Source organism: Hemiscyllium ocellatum, chromosome 35 (assembly GCF_020745735.1).
Source record: "Hemiscyllium ocellatum isolate sHemOce1 chromosome 35, sHemOce1.pat.X.cur, whole genome shotgun sequence".
In the NCBI taxonomy this organism is placed as follows: domain Eukaryota; kingdom Metazoa; phylum Chordata; class Chondrichthyes; order Orectolobiformes; family Hemiscylliidae; genus Hemiscyllium; species Hemiscyllium ocellatum.
The window spans coordinates 41,025,072-41,040,465 of NC_083435.1; the positions used below are offsets into that span (position 1 = coordinate 41,025,072).

A 15,394-nucleotide genomic window follows, 5' to 3' on the forward strand; every position below is an offset into this window, starting at 1 on the left:
TGTCCAGGGAAGCTCCCTGAACAAAGGAAACAGTCCTTTCTTTATACAAAATATTTACATCACAGTTAATAATACCCACAAGACAACCCCCAGCCATTCCCCTCAGTCACATGCCACTCAAGACCAATACATTGACCACATCACCACCAGAAACAATGTAATGCAAATCATTCCTTAAGGGTCAAATCTGTTGCAAAAGGGTGTTTTTGTAACTATAAGGGAGTAGTCAAATTCCAACTACAACATTCTTATAGATTTCTGAATTGGGGATGAAAATGTAAACAGCTCTGAAAGACAAGGAAATGGCCATGTAAATGGCTCTGGATAATAGGAGATGATAATGTAATTTTTTACAATCTGTCTGCAAGACAGAGGCATCTCACCCTAGCCTCAGGACATCCAATTTCCTGCAGGTCAGCAGAGCAAGCTAACTCCTTAATATCACATTCCGTCCTTTTATCATTCCATGATAACCACCTAGATGGCATTACCACCTTCTTTATCAGAATCTTACTGCCAGTACTTAAGTAAGTTATTGAAACACAACATGCAATGATTATAAACAACAAATATTACTAGTACATGCAGTATTTTGAATCTGCAGGAAAAAGTTCTTAAATCCACAGTCCTTAATGACAACTCCACCCCTTCCAAGTTCAATGGAAACGAGCCAGTTATCCAAACTCTTCTTCAGTACAGTCCAACCTGAAAACAAAACATCACTCCACGGAGAAATCTGAATTCTTGGATAAGGGCAGTTAAAAACTTTACAAAACTGACTGCCATCCTTGCAGGGGTGCTTCAGATGGAGGATACCAGCGCATCGGAGTGTGAGGTGCAGCAGCTGCAACTGCAGGGTAGGTGAATGCAGCATTCTCTGCTGTCAAATGTAACAAAATCAACTTTCTCTTTTGATGTTAGTTTGATCAGTGAACCTTCATATCCCATAAATGATAGAGAGGTAAAGCTCACATGTTTAATGTCCATAGGAAGGCCATTGACAAAACACATTCAGACCTCCTTTTCCCCATTGTTAGCTTCTTCACTTTTTGTGCTCATGATTGGGGAGCTGATTGAATCAGTTAGAACAAGTTGTTGAGGGGTGGGCAGTGGTCCGATGTCATGCTTGACCTGTGAATGGAGAAACTCTAGAGATGAAAGTATCTTTGCATTTCCTCTTTCATTCATTCCTTGCCAAGGTGGACATCAGTATGTATCACTAAATTGTGTCTGCCTATTTCAACATTCTCAGTTGACTTGAAGTCTGTTACTCTGTTCACTGTTTATGACATTATCAAGTTTTGTACAATCCATAAACTTCTAAATTGTACTGCCAAAACAGTTCAGTCATTTATAAACAACAATCAATGATCCTAAAATCAAACCCACAGGGAACCCCATTCAGGTAATTCAAAAATTATTTTCCTTTGGCAAATTAATACTTGGCTAATGTGAAAGCTGTCAGGAAAAGTATTTCAAAAATCTGGAACAGCAAGAAAACAACAAAATGTTTCCTGTGCTTTAACCATTGAAGAGGCAGTTTCAGTTCAGATTTAAATCTCAAATATTCATGGGGAAACAAATGCAGAGTATATTTTAATATGTTCTCCAAGTGAAACATCCCAAATAAAACAGTTGGACGTAAAGTGGTTACAGACCAGTAACTGTACAACTTTGGTAGAGATCAACATTCTTGAATTTACAATGTGAAAAGGGCCAATGAAGTCTTAACAATAATTGACAGAACTGAAACAGCTCAGCCTCAAGTTCTAATATGCTCTAAAATCTTAAAAACACCAAAATTAACATGCACTCGTCTTTTTGTGAACACTCTGCATTAAAAACACAGCAGCAAAGATATTATATTACAATACTCTTTTCTGGCTAAAGCATGACAACGGAATTGTTTTTTTGAAACAGGCATTGTAGATTTTAAAACAAATCAGGGGCTCAAGGTGCTCAGTTTGTTTTAAGGTTACAAGTTTGATAATTTTAAAAAGGACATAATGTTGTACAATTTCAATGTAAAAACAAAATCTGCCCTATTAAATAGCCCACAAAACACACTGAATGGAGATCCTGATTCAAACAGTAATTTGAAAGGGTATTCTGAACTAGTATTTTAACAAACCAAGATATTTGGGGCAGCATGGTAGCTCAGTGGTTAGCCCTGCTGCCTCACAGCGCCAGGGACCCAGGTTCAATTCCCGCCTCAGGCAACTGTCTGTATGGAGTTTGCACATTCTCCCTGTGTCTGTGTGGGTTTCCTCTGCAGTCCAAAGATGGACAGGTTGGGTGAACTGGCCATGCTAAATTGCCCATAGTGTTAGGTGCAGGGGTACATGTAGGGAAATGGGTCTGGGTGGGTTGCTGTTCGGAGGGTTGGTGTGGACTTGGGCCAAACGGCCTGTTTCCACATTGAATCTATTCTAACATTTTCACTATGGCATAATTTACATTGAAACTTCCTTTGTCGAGTATTAGTACAACCTTAATGTCAGCACCTCTCGTTTTTTTTCCCGCATCCTCTCGATGAATTTACACTTATAAAAAAGAAGAAAACCATCTCAGCAGACCAAACGGCACCGCAGTCCATGCTACTCCTTCCCCCAGAGGAAAGACTCACCGAGTTGAGCCCTTAGCCCAGAAACAGAGTCCCACAGCAAACACCCAGACAAAGCCTCCCCAGCAGTCAATGTACTTCACTGCCGGGATCCGAGCGGACCAGCTCCGCTTTCTCCCCCTTTTCCCGGTGATGCCATGTTGTCCTAAACGTACTTCTAAGGGGAGGTGTGGGCAATCAGGTGATAACATTAAGTACCACCAAACTTTGTTTAGATGTTTTTCTTTGAAGTTCCTGATTTCGAACTTATTTAATGCTCCAGAGCCTCAAACCTCACCACTGGAGGATTTTAACCCCCTTTTACTGAGAGGTCTTTAACTCCCTTTTTCCCCAGTAATGCATGATTCCGAAAACAAGCTCGTTCGCATGCAAGTGCATAAGTTACCTCAGAGATTCCGTCACTACAGAGTCCTAGGGGGACGAGGGGTCGACTAAGTGGTAGATTCAGGAGAGAAATCAAGGTAAATCTTATCTCGTGGGCCCATCCATCTCATGCAACCGGCACTCAGACTATTACTTACTGCCCACCTGGAAGCTCCGTGTACGTTGGAATCCCACTGCTGCCACCAAATGTTAAGTTTATTTCCCCCCTGAAATCCTTACACACTTGATGCAACTGCAACATGGTAACTTCTGTAAATAAGCAAAATTTATTAACCATAATACAGTACAAGCTTTGGAGAAACCCTGAACACTCTTTGCCATGCTTTCAAGGCATGTCCAGGGAAGCTGTCTAGACAAAGGAAATGGTCCTTCCTTTACACAAAAGCTTTACATCGCAGTTAATAATGCCCATGAGACAACCGCCAAGCCATCCCCCTCACAGTCACATGCCACTCAAGGCAATGTATTGACCACATCACCTCCAGAAACAATGTAATGCAAATCATCTCTTAATGGTCAGATCTATTGCAAATTTGTTTTTTGTAACTATAGGGGAGTAGTCAAATTCCAACTGTAATGTTCTTATTGACGTCTGAATAAGGGATGAAAATTAAACAGCTCTGAATGGCAAGGAAATGGCCATGTAAATGGCTCTGGATAATAGGAGATGTTAGATTGTAAGAAATTACATTAGCTGTAAAACAGAGGCATTCCACCCTAGCCACGGGACGTCCAATTTCTTGCAGATCAGCAGAGGAAAGTTAAATTCTTTATTTTTACAATAGGAGTAATAGTTCTCTGGGATTGAGTCTCTGCATCAGATTGGAAAACAGTGAAAATTTGTTTTCAATATATAGATAGTTTATTTTCTTTTGTACAATAAACATATTCTGTTCTAAACGAACATCTATCGTCAATATTTACATTGGAAAAGGGCAGGGAGAGTGAGAATACTGAGATACAGACTGCTAGATTAGATGGGATTGTGGTTGACAAAGAGGAGGTTTTAGCAATTTTGCAAGATCGGAAAATAGATAAATCCCACCTGGCCCGGGGTCTTATCTTCGGATTCTCTGGGATGCCAAGGAGGAGATGGCAGAGACTTTGGCTTTGATCTTTAAGATATCATTTCAACAGGAGTAGTGCCAGAAGACTGGAGGATAGCAAACGTTGTTCCCTTGTTCAAGAAAGGGGGTTGGGACAACCCTGGTAATTAAGGCCAGGGAGCCTTACTTCAGTTCTGGGATAAGGTGTTGGAAAGGTTATAAGAGATAGGATTTATAATCATCTGGAAAATAATAATTTGATTAGGGATAGTCAACACGATTTTATGAATGGTACGTCATACCTAACTAACTTTATTGAGTTCTTCAAGAACAGGAGAATACAGGCAAATGTAAAGCTGCTAATGTGGTGTATGTGGACTTCAGTAAGGCATTTGAAAAGATTCCACACAGTAGGCTATTGCACAAAATACGGAGGCATGGGATTGAGGATGATTTAGCAAATTCGATCAGAAATTGGCTAGCTGAAAGAAGACAGAGGGTGGTGGTTGATGAGAAATGTTCATCCTGGAGCTCCGTTACCAGTGGTGTGCCGCAAGGATCTGTTCTGGGGCCGCTGCTGTTTGTCATTTTTATAACTGAGCTTGATGTGAGTGTAGAAGAATGGGTTAGTAAAGGTGCGGAAGACACTAGGTAGACAGTTGTGGATGGGGCCAAAAGATGTTGTGGGTTACAGAGGGACATAGATAAGATGCAGAGCTGGGCGGGGAAGTGGCAAATGGAATTTAATGTGGAAAAGTGTGAGTAGTTCACTTCAGAAGAAATAACAAGAATGCTGGGCTAATGGTAAAGTTCTTGGCGGTGTAGATGAACAGATCTCAGTGTCCAGGTGCATAAATCCCTGAAAGTTGCCACCCAGGTTGAAAGGGTTGTTAAGGTATATGGTGCATTGGTATTTATTGATAGGGGAATGGAGTTTTGATGTCATGCTTCAGCTGTACAAGACACTAGTAAGGCCGTACCTAGAGTATTGCATACAATTCTGGTCACTGTATTATAGAAGATGTGAAAGCTTTGGAAAGGGTTCAGAGGAGATTTACTAGGAATTTGCCTGGTATGGAAGGAAGGTCTTATGAGGAAAGGCTTTGGGAACTGAGGCTTTTTTCATTGAAGGGAAGATGATTGAGGTGACTTAATCGAGATGCAAAAGATATTCAGAGGGTTAGATGGGGTGGACAGTGAGAGCCTTTTTCCTCGGATGATGAAGGCTAACACGAGGGGACATAGCTTTAAATTGAGGGGTGATAGGTTTAGGACAGATATCAGGAGTAGTTTCTTTACTCAGTAGTAGAGGCATGGAACACTCTGCCTGCAACAGTAGTAGACTCGCCGACGTGAAGGGCATTTAAATGGTCATTGGACATACATATGGATAATAATGGAATGGTGTAGGTTAGATGGGGATCAGATTAATTTCACAGGCTGGTGCAATATTGAGGGCTGAAGGGCCTGTACTGTGCTGTAACGTTCTACGTTCTAACATCTACAGCCTCAAGAGAACATGCTTGAGTTACTAAACATCACATTAACTCACTGATAAAAATTAAACACGATCATAAGAACATAAGAACTAGAAGCAGAAGCAGGCTATTCAGCCTCCTACTCCTGCTCTGCCATTTAATACAACCTTGGCTGATCACAACTTCACTTTCCTGCCTGCTCTCCACAACCTTCAACCCATTACTCATGAAATATATCGATTTCCTCAATGTCTGGAACCACCGCAGTCTGGAGCCATAAATTCCAGAGATCCACATCCTCATCTAGATTTTAGATCTGCTACCTCTTATTCTAAAATTATGACCTCTTGTTCTCGATAATAGATTGCCCTTTTATTCTTCCACCCAAAATAGATGACCTCACATTTATCCAGGTTAAAAACTTAATCTGCCAGACTTGAGCCCATTCACCTAACCTATCCCTATCAACTTGTAGATTTCTTATTTCTTCATTGCAACTGACTTTTCCTTATATTTTATTGTCATCTGGAAATCTGGCTACCTTCTACAACCACATCCCAGTTATTAATATAGATTGTAAATATTTGGGGGCCAAGAACGGAAGATGATGGCACTCCGCTATTTACAACTCGCCAACTGAAAAAATCCATTTATCCGGAAGGCTTTCTATTAGCCAATCCTCTAAGTTAATATATTACCCCCAACTCCATGTGATCTTACCTTGTCTTAACCTTTTGTGTAGCACCTTATCAAATGCCTTCTGGAAGTCTAGATACATAACAGCTATCAGACCCCGCCATGATCAACTTTACTCATTACATCGTCAAAGAATTCTAGCAAATTCGTCAAATGTCTTTTCGCCTTCATAAAACCATGCTGACTTGGACATATTTTGACTTACCAAATGTTCTATTTAATCTCCTCAATGATGGATTCCAACAATTTCCCAATGACAGATGTTAAACTAACTGATCTGTCGTTTCTGATTTTCTGCCACCCTCCCTTTTTGATTAAGTTCGTTATATTAGCATTCTTCCAATCCACAGGAATCTTCTCTGCATCCATGATATTTCAGAATATTATAGCCAATGCATCCACTGTCTCTGTTACCACTTCCTTTAAGACCCAGGGATGTAGGTCATCAGACCTGAGGACATGTCTGTCTTTAATCCCAGACGTTTGTACAGGACTTTCTCCCAAGCGATGATGATTGTTTTTATGTCCATCATGTTTTTAACTTCTGCATTACTTGTAACCATTAGAATGGTTTCAATGTGCTCCATCATGAAAACTGAAGCAAAATACTGAGTTAACATTTCTGCCATATCTGTGTTCCCCACTATTAACTACCATTAGGTCCATTCCCCCCACAACCTACTATCCACTCCCAGCACTTTCTCTTGCCATTGCAAGAAGCATAAAACCTGCACCCACACCTCTCTTCCTCCCCCTCCTCCCCCCACCTTTATCCAAGGCCCCGAAGAAACTTTCCACATCTGGCAGAGATTTTCCTGCACCTCCACACATCATCTACTGTGTCCGTTGCTCTCAATGTGGTCGCATTTACATTGAGGTAAAAACAAGGACTACAGATGCTAGAAACCAGATTCTAGATTAGAATGGTGCTGGAAAAGCACAGCAGGTCAGGCAGCATCAGAGGAGCAGAAAAAAAAAAATCAACGTTTCGGGCAAAAGCCCTTCATTAGGAATAAAGGCAGAGTGCCTGCAGGTGGAGAGATAAATGAGAGGAGGGTGGAGGTGGGGAGAAAGTTGCATGGAGTACAATAGGTGAATAGGATGGGGATGAAGGTGATAGTTCAGAGAGGAGGGTGAAGTGGATAGGTGGAAAGGAAGATGGGCAGGTAGGACAAGTCATGGGGACAGTGCTGAGCTGGAGATGATGGTTTGGTGATGATGGTTTGGTGATAGGGGTCATGGTCAAGGGGGCGGTAGGAGGAGGTGTCTTCGAATTGGCGTCTGGCTTCAGCAGTGTAGAGGTCAGTGTGCCAGACCACCACTGCAGCCACTTTATCTGCTGGCTTGATGGTGAGGTCAGGATTGGATCAGAGGGGGTGGAGGGCTGCGTGTTGTGAGGGTGAGGGGTTGGAGTGAGGGAGGGCGGTAGACAGGTTGAGGCTGTTAATGTCCCGGCAGCAGTTGGAATGAAGAGGTCGAGGGCGGGTAATAGGCCAGCACGGGGTGTCCAGGTGGATGGAGTGTGTTGGAAGCGGGCAAAGGGGTCCTGGGAAGATAGGCGGGAGTCCTGATTGTAAAAGTAAGCTCGGAGGCAGGGGTAGTGGAAGGAGTGTTCGAATTCATGACGTGTATTAAATTCATTGATGCGTGGGCGGAGGGGGATGAAGGTGAGTCATTTTCTGAGGACTGATTGTTCGTCCTCAGTGAGGGGGAGGTCTGGGGGGTTGGTGAAAACTTGGCAGGGCTGGGAGCTGGAATCTGGTGTAGGTGTGGAGCCTGTAACTGGAGTGGGTGCGGTGGTGGTGGTGGGGAAATGAGGGTGGAGTCATGAGCAGGGATGGTGTTCCCCTCAGGGTTCTGGGGGGCAGGGATGGTGACAGTGGGATCTGCAGGGTGTGTGTCAGCAGAATGCAGGTGAGTGACATTGGTGGGGGCGGAAGTGGTGGCAAACATGGCCGTTGGAGGGGGCCGGGGGGCGGGGGGGGAATAGTCAGAGAAGCGCAAGTCACTCAGGAGAGACAGAACACCAACTTGCGGACCGTTTCGGAGAACATCTCTGGGACACATGCACTGAACATCCCACCGCCCCCATGGTTGAACACTTCAACTCCCCCTCCCACTCCAAAGACATGCAAGTCCTGGGCTTCCTCCGCTGCCAGATTCCAGCCACTCGATGCCTGGAAGAAGAATGCCTCACCTTCTGCTTTGGGACCCAGCAACCACACGGGATCAGTGTTATTCACCAGCTTCCTCATCTCCCCTCCCCCCACCTTATCCCAGATCCAACCCTCCAACTCAGCACTGCCTTCTTGAACTGTCCTACCTGTCCACTTCTTTTCCAATTATCTGTTCCACCCTTCACTCTGACCTATCACCATTACCTCCCACTTCCATCTACCAATCGCATTCCCAGCTACCTTTCCCCCAGTTCCACCCCTCCTCCCTCCCACTTATCTCTCAACCCCCTTGGGTCTCCCCCACATTTCTGATGAAGACCTTATGCTCGAAACATCGAATCTCCTACTCCTCGGTGACTGGCTGTGCTTTTCCAGCACCACACTTTCTGACTCTTCCTCTAAGGGACCAATATTCATTTTGGCTACTCTCTTCCTATTCATATGCTAACAGAAGGCTTTGCCCTCAGTTTTTGTTTTTTGTGTAAGTTTTCTTTCATACTGTGCCTTTGCTCTTCTCATTTCATTTTTCACACCCACAAGCACTTCCATCTGAAAGGACAAGGGCAGCAGATATACGAGAACACCACAGCCTTAAAATTCCCCTCCAAGCCACTCACCATCCTGACTTGGAGATATATCGCTGTTTCTTCACTGTCGCTGGGTCAATATCCTGGAATTCCCTCCCTAGTGCCATGTCTGCAGCGGAACAAGGCAGCTCACCAGCACCTTCTCAGGTGCAACTAGGGACTGGCAATAAATACTGGCCAGCCCACATTCCACAAAATAAGTTTTTAAAAATTACACTTTTGAGATCCAAGGTGGCGGTGACTCAGCAAGTCTGAGTTTACAGTGCTCTTCCCAAAACCTGGGTAAAGTGAGTTACTCACCCCCACCACACTTACCAAACCACCCAAAAAAATTTTCTAACCTTAATTAGCTGCTTACTATTATATCTAAGCAGTTTAATATGAAGTGGATAATGAGTAAACCAAAGGGATCCCGCAGCTCTCAGAAAACAAAGACCCCTCCCCCACCCTCCTCTCCTCCTCCGGCTGCAGCTGATGTAAAAACAGGCCTTGAAGAGATGATTGCCAGGCTGGAAACGACACTCGTCAATTTCATCGCAGAATCCAGACAGAGATGGAACTCATTCGAAGAAAAGTTACAAAAGCACAGCCAGGCTATCGAGGAATTGCAGGGCCGAGTGAAGGGGGCGGAGCTAAAGGCCACGACCTCCGAGGCTGCAGCACAAACAGCTGCAGAACAGGTGCGAGCTCTGGAGCAGAGAGTCCGGGCCTTTGAAATCTACATGGATGACCTGGATAATAGAAATCGGAGAAAGAATATCCGTCTTCTGGGCCTCCCTGAACAAGAAGAGAAGGGACAGTTAGCAGTGTTTCTGGAGCGATGGCTGCCCCAGCTTTTAAACCTGGGGGCTGAAACTGATCAGGTAAGGGTGGAGTGGGCCTACCGGGTTGCAGTACGCGGATCTGGCCCAAACCAGCGCCCACGCCCGGTCCTGTTCCGGCTGCAGAGTTATAGGGAGAGGCAGATACTCCTGGATGCCTCCAGAAAGCTTGGAAAGGATCCTAAAGCCATGATCCATGAAGGATCCAAGATTATGTTATTTCAGGACTTCTCCCCGGCTTTGGCACGAAGGAGGAAGGCGTTTGATGAGGTGAAGAAATGTCTAAGGAACTTAAATATTCAATACACCTTACGCTACCCAGCGACGTTATGCTTTAACCACGAAGGATCCGAGTATAATTTTAGATCACCAGAAGAGGCTAAGGAACTTTTAGACTCATTTAAATAAATCGTAAGAGACAATTTATGTTGGCTTGCCTCTTCCACACTCCGTGGGGAGAAGTGGATACTTTACTCTACTTTACTTTTGCTTCTGGGAGCAGGGTTGTCTTCCCTTGCTATTTTATGTTATTATACTTAACTGTAATTTGTTGGAGTTGTAATTTTATAGTTATGTGTGTTTGTACGTGGCATTGATGCTATCAGATATACTCAGGTATGGGTGGGGAGGGGTGGGGGTGGGGCGCTCACTGTTAACTCTAGCTCGGTATTATATCTAAATCCTATTAAGGAGCGCCCGGGTCAAGGGTGGGACACTGTTTGGGAGAGGATATGGTGGACCTTTAGAAAGGAAGTAAGGCCCCCTGAGAACAAGGGGGAGGATCTCCATTCAAACATGTTTTTTTTTGTTCTTATTGTTTGGAAATAGTTTCCTTTTTATTATACTGTTATGAGTGTATTAGAGAACATTTTCTCTTGTTTGAAGGATGTAAGTGACTCAACTATACACTCTGGATAATTGTGGATTAGATTAGTAGTTAACTGAGTTTCATTGTTTTTCTTTCTTCTTTAGTATCATTCCTTTGAATTTTGATGACTATATATTTAAGATCTATTTTTATATTAATGTTTGTGCTTGAAAGTTGTGTTTATTTTTGTAAATGTCAAAATATTAAATTTCTAATAAAAATATCTTTTAAAAAAAAATTACACTTTTAGGAATGCTTTGTTATTAAACTTGTCATGCTATGATCTCCCTTTCATCGAGGATCCTTTACAATATCATTAATTTACCCCACCTCATTAAACAATACAAAATCCAAAATAGCTGGCCCCTGGTTCTCCAACATAATGCTCCAAAAAATAAATCTCCAATATACGCTATGAATTCATCCAACAGGCTACCCGTGCCAATTTGATTAATCTAGACTCCATGCATGTTAAAATCATCTACGATGATTGTTGTACGTTTCTCACAAGCCTTCAGTATTTCCTGGTTTATACTGTGCCTTTTTGTGAAACTACTGGTCATGGACCTGTAGACTACTCCCACCAGGGACTTATTTGTTTCTAGACTGATCCTATGGCTTGATCTCCGGTATTAAAATAATTTCTCAATACAGCATTAATCTCTTCCTTTACTAACAAATGTATACCACCTCCTTTTCCTTTCTCTCTATTGCTCCCTTGGATCTTCAACTACCAGTTCTGGTCTCCCTAAAACATTTCAGGAACTGTCTCACTTTGCACTGTGAATTCGTTAATTTTATTCAGATTCAAGTTCTTTAGGTTGTCCTATTATTAAATGATTATTTGGTGCAATATGATGTTTGCACGGTCTGTTCAATGTTCTTCCAAAAACTGCAGGCACCACAGCGATTGGTGTCAGCACACCAATCATGGGATGGACCTCCAGCCTTCCATTTTCTGGAAACAATCAGCCCATCACTAACTTGCACTCCTAATTTTTAAATCTTCCATACAACTGAACCCTCTCCCCAATATTTAGCTTAAAGTCCTAGTTATACGATTCACCAGGTCTCCATGCCTAACATGATTCAAGTGGAGCCCATCCCAACAGAACAGCTCTCTCCTTGCCCAGTTGTGGAGCCAAGGTCCATGAATTCAAATCCATTTATCCTGCACCAAACTTTGAATTACACATTTACCTCATTCATCTTATTGACCTTGTACCAAAGAGCTCTTGGCTCAGGTAGCCATCCAGAAATTATTACCTTTGCAGTTCTGCTTTGTAATTTAGCAATTGGATGCTCATAGTTTGTCAGCAAAAGCTTTTTCACCATTCTACCAGCCCCGATTGGTTCTCTCTTCTGTGGATCCACTTAATTCATCCCACAATCCACCTGATGGTACTGACCCCAGCTGATCAGAGGGTCTATGTACATTTGTCTTTTCTCCCTTTGCTTAAATGATTCCTTGTACTATTGTGCTATGGTCAGATTGCTCATCCTCCCAACAGACCCCTCACTCATCTAGACAGAGTGCAAGAAACTCCAACCTGTTGGACAAGGATAAGGACTGAGTCTCCTTAAGTGCTACCTCCTGGAAATCTCTACTTTGCCTCATTCATAGTCACACCCTGAACCTATGACCAAATTGGGGCAGTTAATCAACAGATGTGACATCCTCCTGAAACACAATGTCCAGATGCATCTCCCCCCTCTCTGATTCATCGCAGTGTCTGAAACCCAGACTCCAGCTCATCAATTCTGATTGCTTGGTGGAAATCCAATCAATACTTGCTCGATATGATCATTATGAACCACAATTGGGTTCACCCACTCCTACATGTTGCAACTACAACTCATTTTCAGGCCCTGTTTCTTTATTTTACTGAATTGGATTTCCATTTGTTTCTTAATTTACTACAGATCTTTAGTTTCCAATCTGGATATATATTTTTTCCTGCTTGGCTTCAATCTGAAAGCTAGTCCAGAATAGGTAGCAGATAGAAATACTCACCTCCCAATCACTTTCATTGATGTCCCCATGGCAGGTTCACTCAGTGCATATCCCAGCTCTCAGACCTTAACTCTGTCCGAGCCCCCACTGATCTATGCAAGGAGTTTGGAAAACAACATCTACCATCACATCACTGAAATCTCACCTTTTAGCGAACACTCAAGTTCCACACCTTTGTAGTTTGCACTCTATGATCAAGTGGGATTACATTCAGGAACCTGACTCACCAAGTATTACTATCAGCTGGGGTCAGGACCATCAGGTGGATCGTGGGATAAATTAAGTGGATCCACGCAGGAGAGAACCAATCAGGGGCAGGTTCTGATTCTGGCATTTCCAAACCGCAAACGGGAGGTTTTTTTTGCCTTTCTTTTAAGAGAAGAAGTCTAAAGATCCTGGGTACAGTCTCTGTAGAGATTCAAAACTCTGTTTCCTGTGCCATAAGGCGCAGACAGTCCTTCTCCCCAGTGCCCGACTCCGCGCGCACGCCGCCCCATGTGACAGTTGCTCGAGCTCGCACGCTCTCAGGTTTGAACTCCCGGACGTTTGGCGCCAACCGCCGTTGCGTGGATGAGAACTACAATTCCCGTCAGGTACTGCAGGATGGCTCCCCGTTCTGATCTGCAGTCCCTCACTACGCAGGCGTGGGTCCCATATTATGCATCATGGGTAATGTAGTTCGGAGCGGGGTTGGGAGCGGTTTGGATGAGTTGAGCTGAGTCCCTGAGGGGGTTTTAAACAACCTCAGTGAAGGGGGAGCTTCCTGGGCTTGGGGCTGTAATTCAGTCACGTTTGAGGAGATGGTCTGTCCTTCCCTCCATCAAACACAGGAAAGGCACTTCCAGAGAAAATCTCTCCAACATTTTCTCACTTAAATGTGAGTTTTTGCTCCAATGTCCGAGATGTTTCTGGAGATGTTGGGTTCTCACAAGATTTTGGGACATTTCTGATAAAGTTTGACCTCTATTAGAGATATTAATATAAAACATTTTGACACTAATTACAGGAATATTTTTGCGAGGACAGAGTTGAAATGTGTATTATTTTGTGTGAAACCTGCTCTAATGGTCACTGTGATGTGGAAGTTGTGGGCACAGCTTTTGAAGAAACAAAGTCCGGCGCTGGAAAAGCACAGCAGGTCAGGCAGCATCCCAGGAGCAGGAGAATCCACGATTTGGGCATATTCCCTTCATCAGGAATGACACTTCACCTAACGAAGGAGTAGCACTTCCAAAAATCCTGATTTTAAATAAACCCGGTGTGGTGTGACTTCTGTCTCTATGGAGAGTGCAGTCTATTACACAGCTCATGGCGAACTATTGTCGTTTATTATTCAGATTCTGTTATTTTCAATGTTGGTAAATTATTTTTGCCTTCTGTTTTTAGGCTAATTTCTCAGGGACGAGTATGCTGGTCACATCTGGGCTCCTCGAATGGTGAGTCTGTTGTTAACCAAATTGAAAATTAATTACTCAAAATATTAATGTGTGTAGTGTCTATTAATCTCTCCTCCAGATCGGGCACCTCATTATAGGGCTGTGAACTGACATTATTGGCAGAGCTGTTCTTTTACTGCAAATAAATCATACACTCATCCTGTGGATAACACCAAGTCAGTTCTGTAGGCCACACTGTCTCCTAGAGTATAACAACCACAGGTCATCCCAGCTGCTCCCATTCTCAATGTGTACCAAAAGGTTAACCATATGATCTTCACAAATTCCCACCATCGCCTTTCCCCTGATTCATTCTCTAACACTTCCCCTTTGGAGTGATGATTTCCTCTGAACTGATTTCCTGAATGGATATGCTTTTGGTCAAGTCAGTGATTTCTTCTGACCCTTCTCCTCGTCCACGAGAATGTGTTCAAACTGATGTCACATGAACATGCTCTCTCACACTCGCATGCCCTTGCACTTAAGTCTATGGGGTGAATCTGCTTTGCAAATTATAATTGCAGACACATTCTACCTTGTTCATAAAAGTGCACAATCTGCAGGCAGTCAATCCATGTAGATTAAATTAGATTCCCTACAGTGTGGAAACAGGCCATCTGGCCCAACAAATCCACACTGACCCTCCAAAGAGTAACCCACCCAGACCCAGACCCATTCCCCTACCCTATATTTACCCCGGACTAATGCACCTAACACTCTTGGCAATTTCGCATGGCCAATTCACCAGGCCTGCACATCTTTGGATTGTGGGAGGAAACCGGAGCACCCGGAAGAAACCCACGCAGACGCAGGGAGAATGTACAAACTCCACACAGATAGTTGCCCGAGGATGGAATCGAACCCGGCTCCGAGGCAGCACTGCAAACCACAGAGCCACTGCGCAGCCCACACTAATATTTTATAAATTCCTATTTTGGAAATAGAATCAGTCTGGCTCAAGATTGGGATACAGACTCTAACCACACTTTTTTTAAAAATGCATTTTCTGAGCTGAGATGTCACCTTTGTTTTATAAAACCTTAAATTACCTTGAGTATGACTGGAAAGAGATTCTGGAATTTACGTATTAGTGAATCGAAGCCTATAAGTCTTTCTAAACGATGAAAGACTTAACAGCGATCTAGGTTTCTTCAATAAATCGTTTCGGTTGCATGACACTGACACTGAGATCTTTAACCATAAATTTGGTCTTATGGTCCTGCTCCACAAACACCTGATGAAGGAGCAGCGCTCCGAAAGCTAG

General features: G+C 43.3%; 1 long non-coding RNA gene across 1 annotated transcript; it reads right to left on the reverse strand.

The window, feature by feature from the left end:
- Nucleotides 1-17: 17 nt before the first annotated feature.
- Nucleotides 18-13,123, reverse strand: LOC132832802 (uncharacterized). The gene is made up of 3 exons (XR_009646988.1): nucleotides 12,922-13,123; nucleotides 3,152-3,256; nucleotides 18-1,131 (listed from the first exon to the last, which is right to left on the reverse strand). It is a non-coding gene; the product is annotated as an uncharacterized LOC132832802 (long non-coding RNA).
- Between the last annotated feature and the right edge of the window lie 2,271 nt (nucleotides 13,124-15,394).